The sequence below is a fragment of the Talpa occidentalis genome, unplaced genomic scaffold, assembly GCF_014898055.3.
Source record: "Talpa occidentalis isolate TD23 unplaced genomic scaffold, MPIMG_talOcc4v2.1 talOcc4.17, whole genome shotgun sequence".
Taxonomy (NCBI): domain Eukaryota; kingdom Metazoa; phylum Chordata; class Mammalia; order Eulipotyphla; family Talpidae; genus Talpa; species Talpa occidentalis.
The window spans coordinates 50,703,216-50,716,776 of NW_023601754.1; the positions used below are offsets into that span (position 1 = coordinate 50,703,216).

General features: G+C 55.6%; 1 protein-coding gene and 1 long non-coding RNA gene across 4 annotated transcripts in view; both read left to right on the top strand.

Moving 5' to 3' along the window:
• Window positions 1–13,561, top strand: part of LOC119249782 (zinc finger protein 883-like) — a 31,654-nt gene that overhangs the window by 12,228 nt on the left and 5,865 nt on the right. The window lies entirely within an intron of this gene.
• On the top strand, window positions 1,281–13,414 carry LOC129146104 (uncharacterized). 3 transcript variants are annotated; one of them, XR_008552589.1, is made up of 7 exons: window positions 1,281–1,308; window positions 2,543–2,683; window positions 7,749–7,958; window positions 8,462–8,630; window positions 10,248–10,664; window positions 12,263–12,882; window positions 13,282–13,414. It is a non-coding gene; the product is annotated as an uncharacterized LOC129146104 (long non-coding RNA). The 3 variants fall into 3 exon arrangements; XR_008552590.1 differs by having other exon boundaries at window positions 10,414–10,664; window positions 13,282–13,412; XR_008552591.1 differs by having other exon boundaries at window positions 10,519–10,664; window positions 13,282–13,412.

Consider the following 13,561-nt stretch of genomic DNA (forward strand, 5'->3'; position numbering starts at 1 on the left):
CTGCTGCCCACTGCTCCCCTCAGCAGTGTCCTTCGGTCCTTCTGCCTGCTCTGCTCCCCGCTCTGGCTCTGGTGAATTCTCTCACCCTCCCACGCCTCTGACTGTACCCAGTGCTTGTATAAATAAATAAATAAATCTTTAAAAAAAAAAAAAAAATCGAGTAACTAAATAATCATTAAATGATTATTAAATTGCTACTAAATGATTGAATAAGTATTATTAAATAATTAGTTGAATAGTTATTAAATGATTGTTAATTAAATGATTGTTAAATAATTAATGAGTAAACAAATGATTATCAAAACTTATCTAGTAATTAATAGATGATTATCAAATTATTAAATTATTGAATATTTTATTAAATTATTGAATATTTAAATGATTATTAACTATTAATTATTAAATAAGTGATTATCAAAACATCGAGTAATTAAACAATTATTAAATGCTTATTAAATTACTATTAAATGATTGAATAATTAATTATTAAATAACTAAATGATTATCAAACCATCATTGAGTAATTAATAAATGATTATTAGGTTATGAAATAATTGAATAGTTACTGTTAAATGACCAGCAGTCCTGCCCCAGTCCGGCCTGGAGCCGGAGGGGGTCGGTCTGCAGCCCTGCCCCACTCCTGCCTGGATCCTGAGGGGTGGACCCGCTTGCTGGCCCCCGCTCAGCTCAGCCTGGAGGCCCAGGGGGTCGACCTGAAGACCGAGGGGGTAGAGCTGCAGCCCGGCACCAGCCCCGCCCAGAGGCCGTAGGGGTCGACCGGCTGGCTGGCCCCTGCTAGGTCCGGAGCCCAAAGGGGCCTGCAGCCCAAGGGGGCTGACCTGCAGCTCGGGCCCAGCTCGGCCAGGCGCCGGAGGGGGTCGACGTGCAGGCCGGCCCCAGCCCGCTCTGGAGGTCGAGGGGGTCGAGCTGCCACCCTGCCCCCGTCTGGCCTGGATCCCGAGGGGGGCGGCCGCTGGCGGCCCCTGCTCAGCCTGGGGCACGAGGGGTTGGACCTGCCGCTCTGCCCCGTCCGGCCTGTCGACCTGACTGTCAAAACATTATCGAGTAATCAAGTAATTATTAAATGCTTATGGAATTACTATTAAATGATTGGATAATTATTATTAAATAATTAAATGCTTACTAAAATACTGAGGGGGGAACCGGGAACGCGGGTAGAGGGGCCAGGGGTTTCTGGCGCCCCCTGCCGGCGACTCTGAGAAATGTCACTTTTGCGCCTGCGCAGTCCGGGGGCGGGGTCTGCTCACCTGGGGCGGCGCCTGGGGCTTCTCCGCGCTGCTGGGCCAGGTGAGGCCGTTTCCCCTTCAGGGATGCGGGTTGCCCGGGGCTTGTGCGCGCGGTGGGGCGTCTGGGGGCCGCGGTCACCGTCTGCCTGTGGCTACGGGGGTGTCCTCCCTGACACTGACCCCGGCCCTCCGCCCAGGGCGTCTTGGGGCACAGCCTGCCCCGGGGGTGTGAGTGCGAGCGGAGGGGGCCGGTGGAGCTGAAGAAGCGTTTATTGCGAATGTGAGGTTTGGTCTGAGCTGCTGGGGCGCATCGGATGCAGCTGCAAGTGACGGTCCCGCAGGGAGGAGTGCACAAGTTGGTCTCCCCCATCTCGGGCACTTCCCCCCTCGAGTGACAGGTGTGTCTTCTCCCCTTCCCAGGAGCTGAGGAAAGCAGCCTGGAGCTCGCCCATCTGGGCCCACCCCTTCCCCCTCCCCTTGGCAGACCCTCCCTCAGGGCGGGGTCTGTCACAGGAGTCTGCTGCGCTCCTCCTTTGTCCGCAAATTCAACGACTTTCCTTTCCCCAAAACTCGGTTTCCTTTTATCGGCTGAGGGAATCTGAGGCCGGCATAGGGCCCATGGGGCAGGCAAGAGCCAGGAGCTGGATGCCACTTGGGCTCTGCCAGCCCCCTCTCTGACTTCCCAGAGTTGCCCTCAGCAGCTCAGCAGGCCATCCCTATCACCTGGGCATCCTGGTGACTGCCTGACCCCCGTGCTCAGAGGGAGCACCCTCTCTCCAGGGGGAGGGAGAGGCCCAGCAGTTGTTGGGGGGTTTCCTCTGGGGAACATGCCAAGTCCTCCCCAGGAGAAGCACAGCTCTTCTCTGCCCCCTGGATTCGTCCTGGAGGAGTTGGAACCTGGGTGGAAAACCGCAGTCCCCTGGCATTTGGTGTCAGTTCCCCGGATGCAAGCCAAGCCCCTCGCCTGCACACATTTGGGGGGAATCAGAGTCCCCATCTGGGAGGAAGTCCAGTTCCCCTCAGTATGGGAGGGAGTCTGTGAGTCTCCCTCAATTTGGGGCTCCTGTGGTGTCAGGCCTTGGTGAGTGGGAATTGAGAAGCATTTGGTATTTTTGTTGGGTGTCTGGTATTTGGAGTTTCCTGTTTGTTTCTGGAAGCCAGGGATGTGGTTAAAATGGTGAGCGGTGCCGTATTTGTCTCATCTGAAAGCCCCTTGGGGACAGTATTGACTGCGTTGGGACCTGTAGCTGCCAACCCATGTCTAGGAAGCAGCTCCTCTCCCTGTTTCCCTGCAGGAGCCCAGGAGCAGCTGACAGTGGGGACAGACAGGTGCTTTCCCAACCCTAAGGCCAGGCAGCGCTCCTTTTCCACACCGGCTGGCTCAGGCATGAGTTCCCTGGGACGATCCTCTTCTACAGTCTCACCTGACATCCAGGGTAAGCTCAGGCGCTTTGGCTGTCGGCAGCCTAGGACAACCCTGGCTCTGTGGACACTGGAGGTGCTGGGAGGGCTGGATTGTCCCGGGCAAAGCAGTGGGCCTGGACCGGGGCTTCTACTTCCCTTACCTGGTCCTTGCTGTGTGCAAATAGCTTTGTGAATCTGAACGTGGTGCCTGTGTAAGGAATTCAAACAAGTATCTGGAATTGGGTCTTGGTTATTTAAAAGTTTGGTATTTTTCTTATTTTTACGGGTTTAGTCAGACAGCTGATTCAGTATCTACCAGTCACTGTGAAAATGGGATGTAGAGTAAGCTGGAGAGAGCGCGCGCCGCTTGAAGGAGGCCTTTTCTTCCTCTGACCTCGCTGGCCTCTTCGGATCACACTCGGGGACCTCTGGGATCAGGCTCAGTAGGTTTTGTCAAAATTACTTTGGACTTTCTGGTCAGCCATAAAGGGTGCTGCGTGTAGTGTGGGGAGGACATGCCATTTTAGTTTCCTCCCCGGAGGGCATCGGGGGCTGTGAAGCCTCAGGAGTCTGCACAGGGGGAACATTGCTACACTGAGGAGGATTTTGTCCTGGTGTTTTTTTCATTTTTCTTTTTTTAAGATTTATTTAGGCAAACACGAACTGGGGTACAGGCCAGAGGCACGGGGGTGAGAGGATTCACCAGAGACAGGGCGGGGAGCAGAACAGGCAGACTGACAGAATACACTGCTGAGGGGAGCAGCAGGGAGACGGGAGAGGTCTGCTGTGCCATGGGGGTAGCTCTCTGGCCGGGGATGGAACTCGTGCTGCCGTGGCTGCAGACAGCTTCATAGGTTGCGTCTCAACCCCTTGCGCCACCAGGGAGGCCCTGTCCTGCTGTGTTTGAGGAATGCAACCACTGATACTCCTCCTCTTCTAACTCTGCCCTCTTGCAGTCCTCACGGGAAGGGGAAGGTTTATTCCTCTCTGTCCATTAGCCGAGCCCCCCCCCTCCATCTAGTTTTTGGAGGCAGCCTGTATCTGGTCCTGCACACTTCTAAGAACTGCCGCGTTTTCCTCCCTCATACTCAGCCCAGCTAAATTGAGAGCCTGAATTTGTTGCTGCATTGCTGGGGACCAGCCTCTGGCAAAATGTGTCAGGGCTTCCTGAAAGCATGAGGCGGCCTAGGCGACACGCTCGGGGCTGAAGGGAAGGGCATTGAGGAGACACTGACACTGGATGGGGTGCAAGTATCTTCTGCCGAGAGACTCAGCAGGTCTTTATTTATTCTTTTTCAGTAAGCAGAAAAATCACCTCATCCTGTGCAAAGCAGAAGCAAGTAGTGCGTTCTATTCCCGCGGACTACTGGCTCCTGCGGGTCCCAGCTAGACGGTAGCCTTCAAGGGTAATAGATAAAAAACCAAACCAAACCTTACACTAAAACTTATTATTCCAGCTAGACCATTACCCAAGACAGCGGAGAGCCGCGAGTGCACCCCTGTCAGCTAAAGCCTAAGCACCCAAAGACTCTTCTGTTCTTACGGCCTTCGGCCGGGGACCAGCTGCTTCTCAGCTCTCAGAACTTTTTCTACCTAGAAACTCCTTAACACAGTTAACTTCATTTTAAAACTTTCCTAAGAAACTTCTAAATAAAAAGGAAACTTCTAAAATCGCAAAAGAAGGATTTACTATAATAGTTGTGCTGCATTGCTTGTCAGATATGGACAGTAAATTGTCTCCCATTGTCAAGTGGGCCACATTGTTTAGTAACTAATTTTCTAAACAGATAATTTTCCGTGCCGTTTGCCTGCAGTCTACTGATACATGCAATTTATTGCCTAGTGTACTTTTTGGGAAATTTTTCTCTTTTTATGACCAAGAACAAAAAATAAAGGATGTTAGCTCTTCAGCCCCACGGTGTGAGGCACAAGGAATCTTCAGCCCCGAGGCGTGAGGCTCTTTAGCTTCAGCCCCATGATGTGAGAAGCCCTTTAGCTTCGGCCCCACCGTGTGACACTCTTTGAGCTTCGCTGCTTGCCAGTGTCTTATCTGGCTGGGGCAACAAGGCCCCCTGCAGCACGGCATGGTCTCAATAGGTGGAGTGCAGCATCTAGCTCTCAGAGAAGCAGGAGTGTAGCCAATGGCACTCACACACACGACCAGAAAAACAGCCAGAAGCACAGAGTGCAAAGCAGGGATGGCTTGGAAGCCACCCGCATACGTATATAAACGCAAAAGCATGTGCCACAGCCCGTTTCACTAAATTATTAACGTTTATAGAACTGGAAGTGATATTTAATGGAAAACACGGCTGGAAAAAAACTTAAAGAACTTAAGCTAGGGATGAAATTGCTTAAGCTCATGGTTGGAAGACGAGACAGAGCCGTATGCAAGGAAATAAAAGTTCAAGACCTGGAACACTTTTCCCAGTGTCCTGCAGACCTAGTGCATTTAAGGTGACCAAGGCAAGGAGTTACTTTGGACTGGTCAACCACGGGTGTAACTTGGAAGCCATGTTGGGGGCCAAATTGTTACAGGGCAATCCCTCCCCACTTTAAAAGGGGTTTCCTGACTGTGGGTCCTCACTCTGTGCTTTAAAGGGATCCGCACCGCAGGCCCACGCAAATGGTTAACAAAGGTTTATTTGCAAGGGAAGGGGAAATGAGGACATGTACAATTCAGGGAGAAAAGAGGGAGATAAAGTCTTAAATGAGTCCTACCCGGACCTGGAATCCCAAGTGACCCGCCACGACCAAACCTGCCTGGCCAAGAGCAGGAGACAAGTGCCCGAGACCCCACTCACATTGTTATAGGACAGGGAGAGGGGCAGCCCAAGCCCCGCAAACCTGCCTATTCTACATGGGTTCTGCCACCCGCCGCATCAACACAAAACATAGGAGACTTTAATGGGAAGGAACTTTAATAAAACTAGGAAACAACACAGGAAAGGCAAAGAGTCTAGTTTCTAAATGAAGCACCCAAAGTGACCCGTCCCCTCGTGGGTAAAAGTCCATCCATATGGGATTGGCCCAGAACAAGGCCCCAAAGCCTGCCACAAGTCTAAAGCATCTTCCAGTGGGGACCCACAGAAAAGGGTCAGAAACAACCAGACAAGCCCGGAAGGAAAAGAGCAAAATCAACATCAAGATAAAAGCTGCCATGGTCACCTCCCCATGGGTCTCACCCACGTCTGTGTCACCCAGTCCACAACCCAGGTCTGGAGTGGGGGTGGAGTCCACAAAACTTGTATGGAGTTTGCTCAGGGCATCTTTTCCCCCTAACAAATACATTGTTGTGCTTTTGAGACTGGTAAGTGGACTCTCTGAGCTTTTCTCTTCCCAAGTAGCTTTCTCTCCTGTGTATGTTTATGCATTCCTCTGTTTATCACTGCTTGGGTTATTTCCAATGTAAAGAAAGCTACACAAGCATTTTTGTAAGGTTTTTTTTTTTTTTAAAGATTTATTTATTTATTCATACAAGCACTGAGTACAGTCAGAAGCGCAGGAGGGGGAGAGGATTCACCAGAGCCAGAGCCAGAAACAGAACAGGCAGACTGACAAAATACACTGCTGAGGGGAGCAGCGGGCACGGCAGGAGAGGTCTGCGCGTCATGTGGGACCCTCGCAGGTGGCCGGGGATCGAACCGGCGCTGCAGAGGCTGTGGACAGTTTCGCAGCCCAACGCTCAACTGCTGTGCCACCGGGGAGGCCCTTTTGTAAGTTTTTTTAAGTGGATGATCCCATTTCTTATAAATCACAGCACAATGCCTCATTCGTGGGAGTGGGGTATATTTTGCTTTTCACAAAACTGAAAACAGGCTCTCAAATGGTTGTCTGTTTCTACCATCAGTGTGAGAGCCTCCTACTTCCTTCACACCCTGTTGATGCCTGAGGAGGCCGTTTTCTAACTGGCCTCTGAATCTGTGTGGTGGCACCTCATGGTTTTGCTTGCATTTCCTTAAGGATTTATGATGATTCACTTATTCCAGATGTTTGCCCACTGTCTATCTGTAGTGAAATGGCTATTGTTATATTGCCCTGTCTTCTATGAATTGAGATTATTTGCCTCAGTAAAAACCCAAAAAAGTACGATTTCAGTGATGACAGCGATGTGACGTGCCTTCCTTGCTCCATGGGATGACCGGTTTTTGAAGATTAAAGGAACAGATGGTCATTTTTTCCCCTCCGTTGTTTATACTGTACTCTGCTCAGTGGAAAGGCCAGACTGCCGTCCAGGACATTTCTTCAGCGTCAGTAACACGCTCTCCGTCCCACGGGATGGGCAGGCCTGGAGCATGCTGGCCTCGGCAGGGTGATAATCCAGCCCTCGTCTGTCATGTTTGCCTGTCTCCTGGGGGTCAGTCCTGTCACCACAGCTAACCGCCAGTGACCCCCATGGAGTGGCCCGGCCTCGCATGACCCTCGGGAATGGGGCCGATAGTGAGACATTGAAAGGATCAGGGGACGAGGGTATTGGAGTATTTGTACCTTAAATACTCTCATGTGTCACTGACCTCAGTGCACATAATTAAGATGTATATTTTGATACGTAAGTTTCCTGATGCTCTTAAAATTTATTCTTCTCAGCAGAAAATCACTCACACGCACAAAAATAAAAATAAACGTTGACTTACCGTTACAAGGATGTGTTCCGGCTTTGTCGTGGCTGTTTCCAAACGTCTGCGGGGGTGGGAAGGCACGTGGCCCCTGAGCCCGCGGCCCCTCCGCAGCATCATTTACGGTCGCTCGGGTGGCTCGCCTCCACACCGAGGTGCCGCGTCAGCTCCGGCGGAACTGCCTTTCTGCATGGACGAGCCTCCGTTACTGGCGATAACAGAAAATAAAAGTATTTCAAAATACAAACAGGTCACCGATTCTGAGGGACGTAAATTTTTTTTCGAAATGTTGGCGCTCGTCGAGACTCGGGTGGCGGTCAGGGCACAGACGTGGGACCTTGTTGGTTCTGTGGCGATGCTGCTGGCCTCTTGCTTCTCACTTCCCTTGGGGAGGTGCCGAGTCGCGTGTCTGTTGCACTTTACATCGTGCTGGGTGTCTTGAACCTGTCGTGGGAGTCCTTCACCAGCCTTTCCCTTTCAGGAGACTGTTTTAGAGACAAGATCCTTTTACAGTGCGACAACACCAAAAATAAATAAATGGAGTGTGACAGCCGTCCAGTGAACATCTCCAGGGGTGTACAGGCGAGAAGGAGCCGCGGGACGCCGTGGCACAGCTGCAGCAGGACAAGTCAAGGCGACACCCTGTTCTGGAAGAGAAAGCCCTTGGGCCTTATCAGCACACCTTTGGCCGGTACAAAATTATGGTTTTTTGTTTCTAACCCTAGGGGAGTCCCGCTATTTCGGTGGTGGTGGAATTTCCTCGTTTGCCCCCTTGATGGGAAGGTCTGCGCCCCTGCCGGGAAGTCCAGGAGCCGGCGCTGCCGGGTGGGCTGGTGAGGGGCGGGGGGGGGGGCCGGAGAACCCTGAAGGTGGCCCCGGCAGGTGCCCTCCTGTCGGGGAAGCATTCGAAGCTGCACACCGAGAAGCACAGGCGCGGGGGCTCCAGCGCTGCTTGAGTGGAGACCGTGGGGGTGAACTGAATTCTTTCACGCAGACCTGTGTTTCCCCAGCACCCGCGCCTGCCGGCAGAGGCGCGAGCACTGGCCACCCCAGAGGCTGCTGCTCCGCTTTCCCTGAGATCTTAACTTTGCTGACACTTTGCGGAAGTTCCCCCATGCACCCCTCTCTCTCGCAGGCGACAGGATCCATCTCGGCGACTTTCAGTCATTTTCATTTCTCAACTTTTTTTAATAGATAATCGCCAGTCCACCAAAGGAAAGCACAATCGGTGCATGAACGTAGTCACGAGTCCCCTCCTTTCAGGAATGAGCGTTGATGCTGCAAATCTTTACCTCAGGCTTCTAGTGTCCGGCGTACAATCCCGGCAGAGAACTCCAGGCACTGTCCTGGTCTGGTGCGTTCGGTAAGTGGCTCTATTCTCAACTAGTTCATATTTCTTTTTTCAAGATTGATTTATTTATGCATAGAAGAGCTGGGGTGCAGGCCAGAGGCGTGGAGGGTGGGAGGACCCACCAGAGACGGAGCGGGGAGCAGAACAGGCGGATCCACTGAAATCCACTGCTGAGGGGAGCAGCGGGGAGACAGGAGGGGTCTGCTGCGCCCTGTGGGTTGCTCCGTGGCCGGCCAGGGATCGAACTCGTGCTGCAGAGGCTGCAGATGGCCTCCCAGTGCTGTGCTCCACCCCTTGCGGCACCAGGGAGGCCCCTCTAATAGCTGCTGTTTCTGAATGAACGCATGCATGGGGAGCATGCATGGGGAAAGACACACGCACTCCGTTCCTGGCCGGGTTGGAGCCGCCGCTGACCACACAGGCAGGAGGGGCCCCGCCTCCGCGCCCGCCTCAGGGCGTCTGAGCTCCCGGTCCCTCTGCTCTGCCCTGTCTCTGCGGGCGGATTTCCCTTGCTCCCGCCCCAGGGCCTCCGTCTGCGGGCAGGTGAGGGGAGGAGGGAACGTGCATCCGCCCTGCCGAGAGCCACGCCTGCTGCCTGAAGGCCCCCGGGACGAGGCGCCCTTGGGATCCGGGGTTCCCAGGAGCCCCTGCCGCGCCCCTGGGAGCCGCCTCCGCGGGCACGTGACGCTCCGGGAGCGGCGACCCCGATCTCTCCGGGGTCAGCGCTGGCCACGCCGCCCGGGCCAGAGCCGCGAGCGCCCCGCGGGGCGCGGAACCCCTCTTCCCAGGCGCTGCGCCCCTTCCCGCCCTCGCGCTCCGGGGCCCCCTGCGCCCCGCCCGCAGCGCGTGTCCTCACCCCGGGGGCCGCGCGGGGCCCATGGCGAGGCTGGACACCCCCGCCCCGCCCCGCGCCCCGGTCCCCCGGCCTGGCCTGGCCTCCAGCCTCGCAGCTCCAGGCCGCGCCCCAGGCCGCCCGGGCCGCTCTCCTGAGCTGCGCCTGCCCCGGCGGAGCGCCCAGGCCGGGGCGCTGGTGGGGGCGTCCAGGGCGCGGGGCTCCCGCGCGGACCCCGGCTCGCCGGGGCCCCTCTCGCGGGCTGTGGCGGCCGCTGCCCGGGGGCGGGTGGACGGGGCGGCGGGCGGCCGAAGCCCTGGGCGGCGCGACCTGAAAGCCGGCGGGCGGGGCCGGGAGGGGCCGGGGCCGGGGAGCCCAGCGGGGCCGCGGGGGAGAAAGGGCAGCGCGGGCCCCGGCGGGGCCGGGCAGGAGGGAGGCGTGGCCTGCTGGGTTCTCGGCCATCAGGTAACGTGTGGGGCCGCCCCCACCCACCCCCCACCCCCGCTTGGGCCGCCTTTTTTTTTTTTTTTTTTTTAAGATTGAGACTTTCTTTTTTTTTTAAAGATTTATTTTTTATTTTTGAAGATTTATTTCCTTATGCATACAAGGGCTGGGGTACTGGCCAGAGTGCAAGGGGTAGAGGACTCCCCAGAGACAGAGCGGGGAGCAGAACAGCCGGATCCACTGAGATCCACTGCCGAGGGGAGCAGCGGGGAGACAGGAGGGGTCTGCTGCGACTTAACCCCTGCACCACCAGGGAGACCCTAAAAAAGGTTTCTTTATGCACACAAGAACAGGGGTGCAGCCCGGAGATGCAGGCCCTAAAGGCATGTACGAGGCTTGACTGGAATTTTCAGAGTTCAGACATGAGCTTTCACCCATCAGACACCGCGCCTGGCCCCTGCCGTCCCCACCACGGAGTCCTCTTGCCAGACCCCTGAACTCGTCCTGTTGCTTCCTCAGCCCCAGCACCCCACAGCCTGGGAGCCCAGGGCCCTGTCTGTTCCTGCTGGGATGCTGCCTCCACCCAGCGCTTCTTGCCAGTGTCATCCCATCTTCACCTAACAGGCAACATCTACCCAATCAGGGTTTAAACCCATCACCATGCCAGGCCCTATAAAGGGTGGAGCCTGGGGTGTCATCCGTGGAGCTCAGGGCAGAAAGCCACCGCGGGAAGCCCAGCCAGCCGCTCTGGAGGCTCATCCTGGAAGGAGGTGAGTTTCTGGAATGCAGGGGAAGTACCAAACTTTGTACGTGACTTTCCTGCATGGGTTTGAGGGGTGCTCAGAGGAAGTTCCTAGGTCAGAACACGGGTGCGCCGGTTTCCAGGCTTGGGGGAGGGCAGCTTTGTCCTCAGTCCAGCCCCACAGTGGGTGGGCCCCGTACAGGCCCAGGCAACCCTCTGAGTCCCTGCAGCTCTGCTGGGTGATCTGTCCTGCCCGTGATCTGTTCCTCCTGATTATTTGTCGCGTGTGGTGGAGGTGGCGGCCCGCGGCTGACAGGCTGGGCCCTGGCGATTGAAGGGTGTCAGTTGCCTCTCATATCTTAACTCACCTGGTGGCAGGTGACACACAGGTGGGGACCCGGTGTGTGACTTGCTGGGGTCACTCAGCTGCCTCTGGCTTGGAACCAAGGTCCGGCCTTGAATTCCAAGGTCTGAACCTGGCTGTGTCCCTGCTGGGTTGAGAGCCTGGGGTAGTCTAGAAAGAACTTGTGGGGAGGCCCAGGTGGGTCGAGAGGGGGGGATGTGGGGCCACCCACAGAACCTAGGAGGGGACTGCGAGGGGGGCCCAGAGCAGCCCATCAGAGCTCAGATGGCTTTGGACCATCTCCCTGAGGGTGCAGGAGCCCTGGTGGGGAGTGACCTGAGAAGATTACTCACATTAAGATCACCTGGATTAAGGTTGCCAGGCGGGCAGCATGAATGGATTAGGGAAAGGTAGGCGCCTGCACGGGGTGCTCCTGGATTCATCTTTGATTCATTGCTTGATGGGATCAACTGGGTAATCTGATCAGAGGAGAGTGACCTTGACACCAAATGTGAAACGTCCATACTGGAAGTCGGTTTTCTGTGATTTTCAAGCTCCTGTCATCCCTCCTCTGTGTTTTTCTAAAGATATAATTTATTTATTTATGCACACAAGAACTGGGGTGCAGGCCAGAGGTGCGGGGGGTGAGAGGCTTCACCAGAGACAGAGCGGGGAGAAGAGGCAGACCGACTGAAACACACTGCTGAGGGGAGCAGCGGGGAGACAGGAGAGTCTGCTGCGCCACGTGGGAAGCTCCCTGGCGGGGGATGGAACTCGTGCTGCACACCATCATAATTACTACACTCTTCTAATAGACCTTTACAATCTTTTTTTTTTTTTTTAAGATTTATTTATTTATTTATTTATACATGCACTGGGTACAGTCAGAAGCGCGGGAGGGTGAGAGAATTCACCAGAGCCAGAGCGGGGAGCAGAGCAGGCAGAAGGACTGAAGGACACTGCCGAGGGGAGCAGCGGGCGGCAGGAGGGGTCTGCGCTCCATGCGGGACCCTCCTCCGGTGGCCGGGGAGCAGCCGGGGATCGAACCGGCGCCGCAGAGGCCGCGGGCAGCTTCGCAACCCAGCGCTCAACCGCTGCGCCACCGGGGAGGCCCTGAACTTTACACTCTCTTTGGGCACCCAAAGAATTTGTGTCAGATTAGGGTGATTTATTTCTTAAATGTCTCGTCACAGTCACCAGTCACAAAATCTTGTTCTGAAATTTATGTTTTCTAATTTTCCGAGGATGGTATTTATTAATTTTTTCTTTCTTTTTTTTCCCAGGTTTTTTTGTTTGTTTGTTTGTTTGTTTGTTTTTCTGAAGATGGTCTTTAATACTAGTGATTCCATTCCTAGTTTGTCTTCGAGCAGCCTCTAGTGTCAGCTCTGGGCAGCATTTGACTGGCACCCAACGAGGGAAATAAAATCAGTACGTATCTTAAATATCCCTGTTTTCAGATTCCCAGAAGCACAGGAGGGAATCCTGGAAGTGGCGTCTGGGAAATCCCGTCAGCATGGATTTAGATCTCAGAACCTCGTTCCTGGGTGCCGCCTCCAGGGCAGAGCCCGGGGCGGAAAGCACAGATGGTGATCCCAACCGGGGACCTGCGCCCCAGAAGCCGGCGTCTGTGCTCCCGGACACTCTGCTCAACTTATTTCGAAGTGGTAACAACTCGCTGGCAGGGCAGGAGCTGCAGAGGCTGTACCAGGCGTTCCATTCGTGGCTGCAGCCGGAGCAGCACAGCAAGGAGGAGATGATCTGTCAGGTGGTCCTGGAGCAGTTTATGCTCAACAGGCGCCGCAGCGACAGGTCTGCCTTGAAGATGCAATGGGAAGCCAGCGGCAAAAACCTGGAGAGATTTCTGGAAGGCCTGAGCGATGACGCCGTGCAGCCGCCGGCCTTGGTGAGTACAGGCGCTGCCCGGGAGGAGCTAAGGGGGCGAAAACCAGAGACGCCCCTTGGAGAGGCCCCTTGACAGCAGGAGGCGCTGCTACCCCCCCACCCCCCCAGTCTCAGAGCGCGCTCGTCCTCAGCGGGCGGGGTGGCCGGGCCCCTCAAAAGCAAGAACCACAGGCGACTCCTGTGCAGGGCAGGCAGCCAGCTTAGGGGACCTGCTCGCCTGGCTGGCCGGGGCCTGGGGGCAGGACCCTCAGGAGGTGGAGAAAGGCTCTGGCAGGCGAGCCCTCGGGAAGCCTTAGCGCTTCCCTTCTGGCCACGCTGTGGTGCAGGAAAGTGGCTCCCGGGAAAGGCCCTCCCCGCGGGCGGGCGGCGGCGCCTGTGGCTCAGGCTGCGGCCCTTCCAGGTGCACGTGCGCATGCAGGGCCAGGAGGCGCTCTTCTCCGAGAACATGCCCGTGAGAGAGGTGATCGCCCACCTCACGAGACAGCGCTCAGCAGGAGCCCCCGCGGGGGCCAGCCTGGAGGGGGCCGCGCTGGGCCCGGGCGAGGTGAGTGCGGGGGTCCGGGCACCAGCCCGGGAGGCCGGCGCGCCTCTGCGCGGGTGACCTTGTCGTGACCTTGTCGTTCCCGCAGGACCTGATGATGGAGAAGGCGGCGCTGGACAAGGCGGTGACACACCCTCCC